This window comes from Moschus berezovskii, chromosome X (assembly GCF_049115385.1).
Source record: "Moschus berezovskii isolate FMDL1 chromosome X, NW_MosBer_1.0, whole genome shotgun sequence".
Taxonomy (NCBI): domain Eukaryota; kingdom Metazoa; phylum Chordata; class Mammalia; order Artiodactyla; family Moschidae; genus Moschus; species Moschus berezovskii.
The window spans coordinates 31,830,076-31,847,570 of record NC_142488.1 but is presented as its reverse complement, the minus strand read 5'-3'; positions in this window follow the sequence as shown (position 1 = coordinate 31,847,570).

The following is a 17,495-nucleotide window of genomic DNA, read 5'->3' as shown; positions in this document are numbered from 1 at the left end:
GAAAATTAGAGATACCAAGGGAACATTTCACACAAAGATGGGCACACTAAATGACAGAAATGGTATGGACCTAAGAGAAGCAGAAGATATATAAAAAAGGTGACAAGTATACACAGAAGAACTATACAAAAAAGATCTTCATGACCCAGATAACCATGATGTTATGACCACTCACCTAGAGCCAGACATCCTGGAGTCCAAAGTCAAGTGGGCCTTAGGAAGCATCACTACAAACAAAGCTAATGGAAGCAATGGAATTCCAGCTGAGCTACTTCAAATCTTAAAGAATGATGCTGTTAAAGTTCCACACTCACTATGCCAGCAAATTTGGAAAACTCAGCAGTGGCCACAGGACTGGAAAAGGTCAGTTTTCATTCCAATCCTAGAGAAGGGCAACGCTAAGGAATGTTCAAACTACCGCACAATTGCACTCATCTCACACGCTAGTAAAGTCATGCTCAAAATTCTCCAAGCCAGGCTTCAGCAATATATGAACCGTGAATTTCCAGATGTTCAAGCTGGATTTAGAAAAGGCAGAGGAACCAGAGATCAAATTACCAACATCCACTGGATCATCAAAAATGCAAGAGAGTTCCAGAAAAACATCTATTTCTGCTTTATTGACTATGCCAAAGCCTTTGATTGTGTGGATCACAATAAACCGTGGAAAATTCTGAAAGAGATAAGAATACCAGACCACCTGATTTGCCTCCTGAGAAAACTGTATGCAGATCAAGAAGCAACCATTGGAACTGGACATGAAACAATGGAGTGGTTCCAAATTGGGAAAGGAGTTCGTCAAGGCTGTATATTGTCACCCTGCTTATTTAACTTATATGCAGGGTGCATCATGCAAAATGCCGGGCTGTATGAAGCACAAGCTGGAATCAAGATTGCCTGGAGAAATATCAATAGCCTCAGATATGCAGATGACACCACTCTTATGGCAGAAAATGAAGAGAAACTAAAGAGCCTCTTGATGAAAGTGAAAGAAGAGACTGAAAAAGTTGGCTTTAAGCTCAACATTCAGAAAACTAAGATCATGGCATCTGGTCCCATCACTTCATGGCAAATAGATGGGGAAGCAATGGAAACAGTTACAGACTTTATTTTCTTGGGCTCCACAATCACTGCAGATGGTGACTGCAACCATGAAGTTAAAAGATGCTTGCTGCTTGGAAGTAAGGCTATGACAAACCTAGACAGCATATTAAAAAGCAGAGACCTTACTTTTCCAACTAAGTCTGTCTAGTGAAAGCTATGTTTTTTCCAGTAGTCATGTATGGATGTGGGAATTGGACTATAAAGAAAGCTGAGCACTGAAGAATTGATGCTTTTGAACTGTGGGGCTGGAGAAGACTCCTGAGATTCCCTTGGGCTGCAAGGAGATCAAACCAGTGAATTCTAAAGGAAATAAATCTTGAATATTCATTGGAAGGACTGATGCTGAAGCTGAAACTCCAGTACTTTGTCCACCTGATGTGAAGAACTGAGTCATTGGAAAAGACCCTGATGCTGGGAACGATTGAAGACAGGATGGATGGGGACGACAGAGGGTGAGATGGTTAGATGGCATCACTGACTTGATGGACATGAGTTGAGCAGGCTACAGGAGTTTGTTATGGACAGGGAAGCCTAGGGTGCTGCCGTCCATGGCGTCAGAAAGAGTCAGACATGACTGAACAACTGAACTAAACTGAGTACTTATTTTTAATATCAATTTATTTGCTTCACAGTCCTTGATGTTAGCATTTCTTCTGAATTCTTATTATTAACCACCTCATTCTTTCTCTTTTCCTTTTTTTCCTATATTCTTGTAAGTATTTTAGTCAGAAGTTATGAATATGGAAGTCAGAAACTGCTGGATGTATTCTAGTTGAATAGATTTCAGTATTTTAGAGTCCTTGAAACCATCTACATCCCTCAATGATTTTATGCAGAGAAACCAAAGCAGACTTCACTTTAATCTGATATAAAAAGTTATTTTCCTGAAGTAGAATTTTTCAAAAGTAGAAACAGATCATTTCAGTATTGTACTATGTTTTGTTTATTTATACTCTGAAAATTAATTTTAAATTTTCTTTCCCAAAGTTGACTGTAAAGTCATAAGAACAAGTGGGAGAGAGGGTGACTCATTTTCTTACTCTTAAATAGTTGTGGAAAACCTAATCAACTTGCTTTGAGTAGAGTCCTCAATTCTCACTCTTGTTCCTATTTTTCCAAGTATTAGCATTTTTCCTTATAACATGCTTCACTAGCTCTAACTAATATTTTGAAAAAGAAGTTAAAAACAAAGCCATTGATTGAAACTCATAATTAAGAAAGAAATTTTGAAAAACCCTCTTGCTGATATGGGTTCCAAAACTTATATGGCCTATGTACATTTAATAATACTGTGAAAGCCTATGTTCTACTATTTTCCTCTCTGTGGAAGTTGCTCTTAATACTATAATTTTATCTAAGTCTGCCTTAAGTCCTTTTTGATGAAAAAGAGACTCCAGAATAGATTCTGTACCAATCATCATGCTGAGAAAAATCAATGATACTTTCTAACTACTTAGAGTGCCCGTTTTCATTTCTTCAGTGAAACTAAATTGTAAACCTACATTCTCCCTGATCTTCCCTGTTCTATCATAAACATGTTAGTTCAGAAGGAAAAATAAGTAAAACCTTGCAAGACAAACCAGCTATCAGAACCATTCCGTTATACTCATACTGACATTAGATAAATGGAAATTATAACTGGTGAGACCATCAGATACTTAAGTGTTTACTCAAATGAAATGGAAAATATGCATGTAGCATGGGAAATAAAACTAATTCCCAGCAGTGATGGAACAAAATTACTTATGCATTAGTAGCAGATGTTATAAATTGCATATTTCATCATGATTCTTAACCATAATGCCAAACTTGTTACCAGCCATGCTTAGTTTTTACTACATGCTATTTTGCATTTTTCTTCTACTATTAATTCTGGAAGCCAGTACAATGCAAGAGGCACATCTTACATTTTGACCTGGGATTTGTGTTTAAAATAGTTTTCGTCCTTATAATAAACTTGAATGTAAAATCATACAAAAACTTAAAAGATGTGCAAAGGAAGTTATCGTAATTTATCAGTAATTATATATCTTGTGCATGCAAATATTAGAACAACCAAGCTATAAAGTCACAGATGTGTTAATGTTATAGATGGGTTCATAGGTAGAAAGCTAGATAAATGGATATAGAAAAGTTAGAACTTTGAGGGACTATTTAAAATATACAGTTTTAAATTTTTATTCACAAATCTGATTATATTGTTTCTCAAAGATTTAATAAAACTAGGAAGAATTGAAATAATATTTAAATACTTATATTAGTCAGATCCCAGGAAGGGAAAAGAAATCCCTCACCATGTAGTTTAATAGCAAATATTTAACATTTTGGAAGAGACAAAAATACAAAGAAAAAACATTAAATGACCTCAGATTTTTAATATCAGGAAGTGGTTAGCCCTCCTAGGGATGGAGGGATAAAGGGGTAAGCACGCACAAAAATTAACTCAAAATGAATTTAAAAGTTAAATGTAAGACCTGAAACCACAAAACTCCTAGAGGAAAACAAATGGGTAAAGCTCCTTGACATTGGTCTTGGAAATGGTATTTTGAATATGACTCCAAAAGCACCTAAGCAAAAGTGAACAAGTAGAGTTACATCAAACTGCCTCTGCACAGCAAGAGGAAAAATAAATCAACAAAATGAAAAGGCAGGCTACAGAATGAAAGAAAATATTTGCAAGCTGCATGGCTGAAAAAGTGAAAGTGGAAGTCTCTCAGTCGTGTCTGACTCTTTGCAACCCCATGGACTATACAGTCCATGGAATTCTCTAGGCCAGAATACTGGAGTGGGTAACCTTTCCCTTCTCCAGGGGATCTTCCCAATCCAAGGATCAAACCCAAGTCTCCTGCATGGCAGGCAGATTCTTTACCAGCTGAGCCACCAGGGAAGCCCAGGAATACTGGATTGCATAGCCTCTCCCCTCTCCAGCGGATCTTCCCCACCCAGGAATTGAACCGGGGTCCCCCGCATTGCAGATGGATTTTGATAAGAGGTCAATATAAAAAAATATATAAGGAATTCATACAACTGAATAGCAAAATCTTCATTATCCAATTTTAAAATGGGCAAAGTACCTGAATAGATTTTTTTTTTCAAAGAAGATATGTAAATAGCCAAGAGATACCTGAAAAGTGCTCAATATCACTACTAATCATCAAGAAAATGTAAGTCTAAACCACAATGAGATATCCCCTCATACCTGTTAAAAGGACTCTTAGCAAGAATATAAGAGGTAACAAGTTCTAGCAAGGATGTGAAAAAAAGGGAACCCTTATACATTTTTGATAATTTGTAAACTGTTACAGCCTCTATGGAAAACAGTATAATTTTTGAGGTTCCTCAAAAAACAAAAAATAGAACAAGCATATGGTCAGAAAATCGATGTCTTATATCAAATAGACAGTAGTGCTGATTTAGTTGTTAAGTTGTGTCCTATTCTTGTGACCCCCATAGACTGTAGCCCACCAGGCACCTCTGTCCATGGGATTTTCCAGGCAGGAATACTGGAGTGGGTAGCCATTTCCTTCTCCAGGAGATCTTCCCGACCCAGGGATCGAACTCTCCTTTCCTGCATTGGCAGACAAGTTCTTCACTAGTGAGTCACCAGGGAAGCATGAGGGAAACGGATCAAGGTGGTCACACTTTCAGTGATTAAGATGAATAATTTCTGGAGATCTTACATATAGCATGATGGTTATATTTAGCGATACCATATTGTGTACTTGAAAGTTCTTAAGAGAATATATCTTTTTTATGTTTTTCCACACACACACCGCCCCACACACTCACGATAACTTTTGGGGTAATGGATACGTACCATATTTTGGTAATCATTTTGCAACATACTTGTATATCAAATCATCACATTATATACCTTACATTTTCACAATGTTTTGTGTAAATTATATCTAAATAAAGCCAGAATCTTTTTGTAAATAAAAAATAAAAACGTTTAAAATTAAGAAATGCTGTTAAAGTAACACAGCTGGGCTGACAGGTATAAACTAAAACCATGAATGAAAAGCTTTTCTCTAAAAGTTGGAATCACAGAGGAAACATGTTACAGAAGCAACAACTTCATGGAGACACTGCTTAATCAGATAGAGAAGGTGTAAATACTCTGACTTCTTTCTCCCTTCTTTCTTCCAAATTGGTCGACTGTAACAGAAATCATTTTGTCAAGGGAACCTGGGAAATGTAGTTTTCAGGGTCAGTACCCCCTAGTGCAAGACAGATCAGAGGAAAGACAATAATGGGTATGAGGGCAAAGAGGATGTTTTTCAGTTTTTCAGCCCTTAAAAACATGGCAGGGGCAGATAATCAATAGGAAGTCTCAGGAGATCTTAGATAGAAGCTACAATTAACCTGAGAAAAAGTTCATATGACAACTACAGATGCTCAGTAAAGTATTAGGGGCAGAAGGTTGTAACCACCATTTGATTTCTAATGGTATTGATATAGAGGGCTTTTTACCACTGGAAATTTCTTTCATGCAAAATGGAAGAGAGAGAAAGAAAGGGATTTTTTTTTTAAAGATATGGCTGGAAAGGACTCATTTTCCTACTCAAATGGCAAGATTTCCTGAGGAGAATAAAAAAATGGCTCCTGTTGAGACTCGGAATGAAAACCACAGAGTGACTAAAGCCTGGGTGTAATTACAGATAGCCTAGAAAAAGCATGAAAAATGGTTAAGAGACAGTGAATTCCATTTATAAAGTTTACTTCTATGCCAGAGCTCTCTTAAGTGATTCGAGGGGTCTTCAAGCGAAACCTCTATATGACAACAGAATATACTCTGAATATTTGGTCCAAGGAAAAGAATAATAAAAATATTTAAAATATGAGAATTTATTTGATTTTCTTTGAATGTATATAAAATTTGACTCTTGACATTCAGATAAGGAAAACCAAACATGACATAGTGACATAGTTCTTATAATCAGAATGGGAAAACTTACCAATTATTCAGAGGAATTAGAAGTATTACTGGATCTAAAGTCCTAAAAGTTCTCAACAGAGCTTTATCTACAAAGCATTTTATTATAAAGTGTACATAGACTACAATAATATTGAATAGCAATGGTAAAAAGTATATACCATAGGAGTCTTTTTTATCATTAACTATGAAAGAATCTGAACAGTTCAGTTGCTCAGTCATGTCTGACTCTTTGCAACCCCATGAACTGCAGCATGCCAGGCCTCCCTGTCCATCACCAACTCCCGGGGTCCACCCAAACCCATGTCCATCGAGTCGGTGATGCCATCCAACCATCTCATCCTCTGTCATCCCCTTCTCAAAGGGTCTTTTCAAATGAATCAGCTCTTTGCATCAGGTGGCCAAAGTATTGGAGTTTCATCTTCAACATCAATCCTTCCAATGAACACTCAGGACTGATCTCCTTTAGGATGGACTGGTTGGATCTCCTTGAAGTCCAAGGGACTCTCAAGAGTCTTCTCCAACACCACAGTTCAGGTATCAATTCTACTGTGCTCACTTTCTTTATAATTCAACTCTCACATCCAAACATGACCACTGGAAAAACTCTAGCCTTGACTAGACAGACCTTTTTTGGCAAAGTAATGTCTCTACTTTTTTTTTTTTTTTCTCGTCCAAGTTCTTACATTTCATCTTATTTTTATTTTTTTGCATTGAACCTGGACTGGCGATTCATTTCACATATGATAATATACATGTTTCAATGCCATTCTCCCAAATCATCCCACCCTTGCCCTCTCCCACAGAGATGTTGTATAAGTTGGTTATAACTTTCCTTCCAAGGAGTAAGCATCTTTTAACAACATGGCTAGAATCAACATCTGCAGTGATTTTGGAGCCCAGAAAAATAAAGTCTGACACTGTTTCCACTGTTTCCCCATCTATTTCCCATGAAGTGATGGGACCAGATGCCATGATCTTAGTTTTCTGAATGTTGAGCTTTAAGCCAATTTTTTCACTCTCCTCTTTCACTTTCATCAAGAGGTTCTTTAGTTCTTCCTCACTTTCTGCCATAAGGGTGGTATCATCTGCATATCTGAGGTTATTGATATTTCTCCCGGCAATCTTGATTCCAGCTTGTGCTTCCTGCAGGCCAGCGTTTCTCATGATGTACTCTGCATATAAGTTAAATAAGTAGGGTAATAATATACAGCCTTGATGTATTCCTTATCCTATTTTGAACCAGTCTGTTGTGCCATGTCCAGTTCTAACTGTTGCTTCCTGACCTGCATACAGGTTTCTCAAGAGGCAGGTCAGGTGGCCTGGTATTCCCATCTCTTTCAGAATGTTCCACAGTTTATTGTGATCCACACAGTCAAAGGCTTTGACATAGTCAATAAAGCAGAAATAGATGTTTTTCTGGAACTCTCTTGCATTTTTGATGATCCAGCGGGTGTTGGTAATTTGATCTCCGGTTCCTCTGCCTTTTTTAAATCCAGCTTGAACATCTGGAAATTCATGGTTCATGTATTGCTGAAGCCTGGCTTGGAGAATTTTGAGCATGACTTTACTAGCGTGTGAGATGAGTGCAATTGTGTGGTAGTTTGAGCATTCTTTGGTATTGTCTTTCTTTGGGATTGGGATGAAAACTGACTTTTTTCAGTCCTGTGGCCATTGCTGAGTTCTCCAAATTTGCTGGCATATTGAGTGCAGCACTTTCACAGCATCATCTTTTAGAATTTGAAATAGCTTAACTGGAATTCCATCACCTCCACTAGCTTTGTTTGTAGTGATGCTTCCTAAGGCCCACTTGACTTCACATTCCAGGATGTCTGGCTCTAGGTGAGTGGTCATGCCATCGTGATTATCTGGGTCATGAAGATCTTTTTTGTACAGTTCTTCTGTGTATTCTTGCCACCTCTTCTTAATATCTTCTGCTTCTGTTAGGTCCATACCATTCTGTCCTTTATTGAGCCCATCTTTGCATAATATGATCCCTTGTCATCTCTAATTTTCTTGAAGAGATCTCTAGTCTTTCCCATTCTATTGTTTTTCTCTATTTCTTTGCATTGATTGCTGAGGAAGGGTTTCTAATCTCTGCTTGCTATTCTTTGGAACTCTGCATTCAGATGCTTATATCTTTCCTTTTCTCCTTTGCTTTTCACTTCTCTTTTTTTCACAGCTATTTGTAATGCCTCCTCAGACAGCCATTTTGCTTTTTTGCATTATTTTTCTTGGGGATGGTCTTGATCTGTGTCTCCTTTACAATGTCACAAACGTTCATCCATAGTTCATCAGGCACTCTATCGCATCTAGTCCCTTAAATCTATTTCTCACTTCCACTGTATAGTCATAAGGGATTTGATTTAGGTCATACCTGAATGGTCTAGTGGTTTTCTCCACTTTCTTCAATTTCAATCTGAATTTGGCAGTAATGAGTTCATGATCTGAGCCACAGTCAGCTCCCAGTCTTGTTTTTGCTGACTGTACAGAGCTTCTTCATATTTGGCTGAAAAAAAGATAATCAATCTGATTTCGGTGTTGACCATCTGGTGATGTCCATGTGTAGAGTCTTCTCTTGGGTTGTTGGAAGAGGGTGTTTGCTATGACCAGTGCGTTCTCTTGGCAAAACTCTATTAGCCTTTGCCCTGCTTCATTCCGTGCTCCAAGGCCAAATTTGCCTGTTACTCCAGGTGTTTCTTGACTTCCTGCTTTTGCATTCCAGTCCCCTATAATGAAAAGGACATCTTTTTTGTGTGTTAGTTCTAGAAGGTCTTGTAGGTCTTCATAGAACGGTTCAACTTCAGCTTCTTCAGAGTTACTCATCGGGGCATAGACTTGGATTACAGTGATATTGAATGGTTTGCCTTGGAAACGAAAAGAGATCATTCTGTTGTTTTTGAGATTGCATCCAAGTACTGCTATTTAGACTCTTTTGTTGACTATATTGGCTACTCCATTTTTTCTAAGGGATTCCTGCCCACTGTAGTAGATATAATGGTCATCTGAGTTAAATTCACCCATTCCAGTCCATCTTAGTTCGCTGATTCCTAGAATGTAGTTGTTCACTCTTGCCATCTCCTGTTCGACCAGTTCCAATTTGCCTTGATTCATGGACCTAACATTCCAGGTTCCTATGCAATATTGCTCTTTACAGCATTGGACCTTGTTTGTACAAGCCTCATCCACAACTGGGTGTTTTTGCTTTGGTTCCATCCCTTCATTCTGGAGTTATTTCTCCACTATATCCTGTAGCATATTGGGCACCTGTCGACCTGGGGATTTCATCTTTCAGTGTCCTATCTTTTTGCCTTTTCATACTGTTCATGGGGTTCTCAAGGCAAGGATACTGAAGTGGTTTGTCATTCCCTTCTTCAGTGGACTACATTCTGTCAGACCTCTCCACCATGACCTGTCTATCTTGGGTGGCCCCAAACGGCACGGCTTAGTTTCATTGAGTTAGACAAGGCTGTGGTCCATGTGATCAGATTGGCTAGTTGTCTGTGATTGTGGTTTCAGTCTGTCTGCTCTCTGATGCCCTCTCTCAGTGCCTACTGTCTTACTTGTGACATGTGTACATGTACAGAATCTGTACATGTGACATTAAAGCACATTTTAGGAAAATCAGTTTTTCAAGAGACTAACTTGATGTGGTACAAAATTAATAGCTTCACTGGGCATGTCTAAAATGTGCTCCAAGCAATATAGACTTCATAATTTTTAAAAAGTGTTCAAAATGCTCAGTTAATTTGTGACATATTGTGTCTTATATTATAATCTTCTAAGGACATTCCTGTTCACTAAGAACACATTAAAGGCTATGAATAGTTCCCTTATCAGTTCAGTTAAGTTCCTCAGTCCTATACGACTCTTTGCAACCCCATGGACTGCAGAATGCCAGGCTTCCCTGTCCGTCACTAACTCCTGGAACTTGCTCAAACTCATGCCCATTGAGTCGGTGATGCCATCCAACCATCTCATCTTCTGCCGTCCCCTTCTTCTTCTGCCTTCAATCTTTCCCAGAATTAGGGTCTTTTCCAAATAGTCAGTTCTTTGCATCAGGTGGCCAAAGGATTGGAGTTTCAGCTCCAGCATCAGTCCTTCCAATGAACACCCAGGACTGATCTCCTTTAGGATGGACTGGTTGGATCTCCCTGTAGTCCAAGGGACTCTCAAGGGTCTTCTCCAGCACCACAGTTCAAAAGCATCAATTCTTCAAGTCCCTTATAGTGAAGTCTGTTAACAGTTGTTCAGCCTAGTGTTCCCTAGACATGTTTCACCACAGAACCTATTTGAGACCAATGCTAGCTAATAATCTGTGGGACCAGGTTTTCACAATTTTCACATTGGGAACTTCTAGGCTCATTTTATCACATGAATAAATTTAAAATGTCTAGAAGCATACATGAATACCATATTCATTAATATTATTAGTAGTACACATAGTTCTGCCCCTTATTAAGTGTTATTTATAAGATAATCAGTACTGATAATAAGGATTACCATACTGAGCAACTCCTATAGGTCAAGTAACTGGTCTATAAATAATTCATCTCATCACAATCAATCAATAAGCATTATGCCTGTTTAATAGATCATGGTGACCCTACTTTGAATATTAGAAAATGGAATTTTTTATTAGTATCTTTTATTTGGAAAATTGGAAAAAATAACTTTAGTGGAAGTTTTCACAGCAAGGAGAGGACTCTACCTTCTGTCCCTAGATGGGAAGCACCTTCATGAAAATCCAGGAATTTTAATAGTACTCAAATTTAGAACTTCTCTAGAGAAGGAAATGGCAACCCACTCCAGTGTTCTTTCCTGGAGAATCCCAGGGACAGGGGAGCCTGGTGGACTGCCATCTATGGGGTCACACAGAGTTGGACACGACTGAAGTGACTTAGCAGCAGCAGCAGCAGCAGCATTTGATACATTTGGATTGTGTATGTTTTAGCAGGACACACATGAAAGGTGCCCTGGGAGAATGTGGGACAAATGTTAACCACTCAAAATTTCTTAACTCAGAAAAGCATTAGTAGTGACAACTTGATCCATCTTATTTTCTCCACCATAAATTCCTGATGATCTTCATCCAGCCACATTACCTCATTTGCAACAAGTTAATATATGTAACTCAGCGGTGTTGTGAAAATTAATAGGCTTTGGGGAGACTTTCTATTCCACAGTTTTTTACTAATTATATATTAAACATTATAACAATATAAGGTGATCATGCTAAACAGTAAAATGAAAAACTGCACAGACAAAACAATTGGGCTCATTTAACAGGTGTTCCATGATCATTTACTCATATTTATAGATACGTTAAATAAACTCAGAGAATTTCAAGCCTAGGTACACATTCAAATCTTCAGCAGAGCTTTCAAACAAACAGCAAAAAATACCATTGCTGCACCTATCACAGATCATTAAATCAGACTCTCCTTTGGGTGAGCATATACTTGATCCTGTCCAAAACATACATAAGACATTTGGTCCATGCCAAAAAGTCCCTGATAGCTAGTGATTTACAATATGCCTGTGAGCATGTTTGGCCCATGCCACAAAGGTTTTGGAAGGAATCAAATATCACGTATCTTTTGGCGTGGACCAAATGTCCCCATGGATGTTTTGGACAGGCCAAAATATGATCAAATAGCAATGACTTTTTGGTATGGACCAAATGTCTTTCAGACCATTTGGACAAGACTAAATCTACTATAAGACTCTGGCATAGCACCTGGGCATCATTTTTATTTTAAAATTTTCCCACGTGATTCTAAACACCAGCTAAGATGGAAAAGTCTGAATTAGTTTTACATAGCATCTCTGGTAGAGACATCAAACAATGATGCAGCAACTGAATAAAAAAAAAGAGAGAGATGAGAAAGTACAGGAACACAAATAAAAGAGAAAGGAACAGTATTCAGAGATGACTGAGAAAGTGAAGAATAAAAGAAAAAGTTTAATGTGTGATGTTAACATAATTTTAATAGGAGCTTAGACAAGGAGATAATATAAGGAAAATCTGTAAATATCTTTTAAAACACAACTCCAAAATAAATGATCTATAATAGTGATTTTTTTATCAAACCCTGTTGTACAGTTCAATCAGCAAAAGGAGACTGTAAAAGGCCTGAAACCCAGATAGCATCCCAGACCAAAAGAATCAGTATTTTTGGACTTGGTACTTTTTAGTTTGGGATATTAGCACTTTTCAAGCTCCATACGTGATTCCTTTGTGCAGTACTGAATGTTTCTCAGACTTGAGTATTCATGTTACTGGAGTAATCCTGTTAAAGTTAAGATTCTGATTCTGCAGCTCTGGGGCTAGACTCCAAATTCTGCATTTTCAGTATTTTCCATCTGCTGATGTTGCTGCTACTGCTTGAAGGAACACTTTTTACATAGTAAGGTTTGGAACACTGGCTTTCAAACTTGGCTGTGTATTAGAATCACCCGGGGAATTTTAAAAATGACTGATGCTTTGCTCTCAACCCCAGATAGTCTGGTAGATTGGGTGTGAATATAGGTATGTTTTAAGCCCCTCATTAATAGGACTTTCATTGCCTTTCTGTCTTCCTCACCTATCCTTTCCTAGTTGTTCTTCCTTTGATAATTATCACTTTCAAATCAATTATCTACATCCAAGTCAGTATCAAAGTTGAATTTTAGGGAATCCTATGTCAGGACCCCATCTTTCGTCTTGTACCACAACTTGTTCTGAGTATTATCTTCCTCTTTGCTCTTTTTTTTTTTAAAGTTCAGTTTTTTCATGACAATATTTGCTCTATCCCCTCCAGTCTAATGCTCTTTCATTCTGTCAGAAAACAAATTGAAACAAAATAGAAGCTGAGACTTTTCACTTTTTCTTTCACCTCATAACATTGCCCCATGCACTCCCAATAAATTAAACTGTGGTTTTTATTGTTGTGAGTCTGTTCTGAAAATGATTCTGAAAACCTTTATGTTATTCTTAACAATTTTTTGCAAGCTTCAGCTCATTCTCATTTTATCTTTCATGAAATTACTCCTAGGAGTCTGGGTCCTTTAGTTTGTATTCATCGCTGGTCATTTTCTTAGAGTGCACTACCTGGCATTCTCAACTTTCTGCAATGTGAGAGAACAGATAAAGGGAAAATTTGTGAGTAAAGGTTATACAATAGATACTCAGCCATCCATCTGCCCAACCATCCACCTGTTCATTCAATCATGCAGTTAATATTCAGTGAATATCTGTTATGTGTCAATAATGTGTCTAAATACAAATATTGGAAAATAGAGCAAAAAGAGGACAGATGAGCATTTTGACTAATAAATATTTAGTGACAATAAGGAAGCAAAAACATGGTAATTTCATATTGTGCCAGTTACCATAAAGGAAATACACAGAGTGATAGAGGTGGGAGTGTGTGCTGGGAAGTGCAACTTTATAGATAATGGTCACTGATGGCTGGCCTGAGGAGGTGACATTTGGGATAAATTCCAAAGTCTCAGTCACTTTATTCACAGGAGAATGTTTTAAGCAATCACAGCATTCAATTAGTAAAAATACAGCAGAGTTCTAACAAGTGAGATTTTTTGATTTACAAAGCCAGACTAAATTAGAAAATGAAACCAGGCTTCTAGATCCAGGTATGCTTGTAATGCAAATAAAACTGCTAAATAATTAAAAAATGCAGCAATGCAGGAAAAATTCTTGCATTTATTACATTACTCTTAATGAATAATTATATGAATTATGTAGTCTATTTGTCTTTAAAGCACCCATATGCACTTTGATATGTATGTGGGGTGTGTGCATGTGTGTGTGTCTGTTTAGTTGTGGTTTTTTAACTTTAATCGATGTATATTTAAATATTCATGTATATAGCTGGAAGGTTGCACAGCAAAATATTAGAAGTCATTACCTTCAAAGTGTGAGATTGGGGAGAAGTGGTAATAGGATTTTGCTCAACAATAATTTATACCCTCCGAGTTTGATAGTATATTCCTTTGTTGTAGTGTATATAATAATTACCAAAAAAGAGGGACATAGAAAAAAAATAAGGATTAGGTAATGGTAGACAGTATGGGTAGAAATACAAAATAATTTAAAATTTTTAAAACTTAATTTTTTAATTAAAATATTTTAAAAATTCAATTCTATTGTTTTTTATTTTAAAAGTAATTTAAAAAATAAAACCCATCTGCAGAACATCCTGAAGTATGGATCAATTTTTCTTTCTTTGCCATTTTAACCTGTAAATAAAGGGTTTTATTATTGTAGGTCATTAACATTTAATCAGTAATTTTGATTTTTCTTTTCCTTAAGAAAAAAATCCTTTTAGGAAGCTGACATTACCATATAGGAAGCTTTCTATCACAAATATTTAAAATAAGCTCAAAAAGTTTCCTGTTTATGGAGATGTGCTTTAAATATGTGCGAAATGAACTCAGAAGGAGTATCTCATTAGTACTTGACAAGTGGAATGTAGGTTACAGCCACAAAGGACTGAAAAATTTCCACTGTAAACCTGTGTGTTTTGGTCCCTATTTCTCCCAATCATTAATTTTTTTTTTAAATTTTGGATTGAAGGATAATTGCTTTACAATATTATGGTGACTTTTGCCACACAGCAGTGTGAATCAGTCACAAATATACACATGTTCACTCCCTCCTGAACCTTCCCCCCACCCCATGCCATCACACTGAGAAGGTAACAGGCAGGAAAACTAGGGGTCTCCAAAGGGAGGAAAAAGGCTACAAGTGTCAGAGGTTTTTTATCTCTCTTAAGCGGCAGGAGGAAACAAACTACAAGTTTCAGATTTTTCCCCTTCTCTATACAAAATTAATAGGAGGCTTCTTTTAGAATTCTGTGTTGCCATGATGACACCTGGTTCCACCTGAAGTTAACTTTTCTCAAACCTTGAGCTAACCAATGTTTTTTTCTTATGGAAATGTTTCTCTTAAGCTATGTTAATAAACTATGTATTTACATTAAATTCTGTGTATCATCAATTTGGTTCCACCTAAGACTCAGAACCCATAATGGCTCAAGAAACCAGTATGTCTTACCCATACAATTGTTTTCCTAATCTATGTTAATGAAACTATATATTTGCTTAGAAACCTGCCTTTCCTCAATTCAATCGTTTTATGGCCCAGGATGACTCACCTTGTGCCAGTGTTATCTCAAAATGCATGTTGTGGGTGAGGGGTCTGGTGCCACTCTTTTAGTTTTGAGACATTTGCTTTCTCTAATTAGCAGCCTGTTGATAGATATATAACACACCTCAAAAGACTAGCAGGGGCACTCTTTCCACTCCCTTCTAATATCTATGTCAGAAGCTTTCTCTATCTCTTTTATACTTTAATAAAACTTTATTACACAAAAGCTCTGAGTGATCAAGCCTTGTCAGTAGACCAGGATTGAATTCCTCTCCTCCGGGGGTCAAGAATCCTGGCATCTTTCACTGTTCAACAACAACCTTTCACCACCCTTCTAGGTTGTCACCGAGCACTAAGTTGAGCTCCCTGTGCCCATAGAGCAGCTTCTCCCCAGCTATCTATTTTACACTTGTTAGTGCATATATGTCAATGTTACTCTCTCAATTTGTCCCACCTTCTCCTTCCCCCACTGTGTCCAAAGTCTCTTCTCTATGTCTGAGGCTCTAGATTTATGTACCTCTCTAGAACTGACTCAAATGTGTTCCTTTTATGGCTGAGTAATATTCCACTGTGTATATGTACCACATCATCTTTATCCGTTCATCTGCTGATGTATATCTAGGTTGCTTCCATGTCCTAACTATTGTAAATAGTGCTGTTGTGAACACTGAGGTACATGTGTCTTTTTCAGTTATGATTTTCTCAGAGTATATGCCCAGTAATGGGATTGCTGAGTCATATAGTAGTTTCATTCCTAGTTTTCTAAGGAATTTCTATACTGTTCTCCACAGTGGCTGCATTAATTTACATACCCACCAACAGTGTAAGAGGTTTCTTTTTTTTCACACACTTTCCAGTAATTATTGTCTGTAGATTTTTTGATGATGGCCATTCTGACCATTGTGAGGTGGTATTTGATTATAGTTTTAATTTTAATTTCTTGAATAATGAGCAATGTTGGACATCTTTTCTTGTGCTTTTTGGCCATCTGTAGAAGGCAATGGCACCATACTCCAGTACTCTTGCCTGGAAAATCCCATGGATGGAGGAGCCTGGTAGGCTGCAGTCCATGGGGTCACTAAGAGTTGGATACGACTGAGCGGCTTCACTTTGACTTTTCACTTTCATGCATTGGAGAAGGAAATGGCAACCCACTCCAGTGTTCTTTCCTGGAGAATCCCAGGGACGGGGGAGCCTGGTGGGCTGCCGTCTATGGGGTCACGCAGAGTTGGACACGACTGAAGCGACTTAGCAGCATCAGCGTGTCTTCTTTGGAGAAATGTCTGTATAGGTCTTCCCCCTATTTTTTGTGGCTGACTTTATATTCTGGGCTCCAAAATCACTGCAGATGGTGATTGCAACCATGAAATTAAAAGACGCTTACTCTTTGGAAGGAAAGTTATGACCAACCTAGACAGCATATTAAAAAGCAGAGACATTACTTTGCCAACAAAGGTCTGTCAAGTCAAGGCTATGGTTTTTCCAGTGGTCATGTATGGATGTGAGAGTTGGACTATAAAGAAAGCTGAGTGCAGAAGAATTGATACTTTTGAACTGTGCTGTTGGAGAAAACTCTTGAGAGTCCCTTGGACTGCAAGGAGATCCAACCAGTCCATCCTAAAGGAGATCAGTCCTGGGTGTTCATTGGACTGACTGATGTTGAAACTGAAACTCCAATACTTTGGCCACCTGATGCGAAGAGCTGACTCATTTGAAAAGACCCAGATGCTGGGAAAGATTGAGGGCAGGAGGAGAAGGGGACAATGAACGATGAGATGGTTGAGTGGCATCACCAACTCAATAGACATGGTTTGGCTGGACTCCGGGAGTTGGTGAAGGACAGGGAGGCCTGGTGTGCTGCAGTTCATAGGGTCACAAAGAGTTGGACACGACTGAGCAACTGAACTGAGCTGAACTACTTTTTGATTGGGTGGTCTGTTTTTCTGATATTGAGTTACCTAAGCTGCTTATATATTTTGAAAATTAATCCTTTGTAAGATATTTCATTTGCAGTTGTTTTCTCCCATTCTGAGGGTTCTCTTTTTGTTTATAGTTTCCTTTTCTGTGCAGAAACTTTTAAGTTTAATTAGGTCTCACTTGTTTATATATTTTTTTATTTTCCATTACTCTAGGAGATGGGTCAAAGATGATATTTTTGTGACTTATGTCAAAGAGTGTTTTGCTTATGTTTTCCTCTAAGAGTTTTATAGTTGTTCTTCTTACACTTATATCTTTAATCCGTTTCGAGTTTACTTTTGTGTATGGTGTTAGGAAATGTTCTAATTTCATTCTTTATGCATAGCT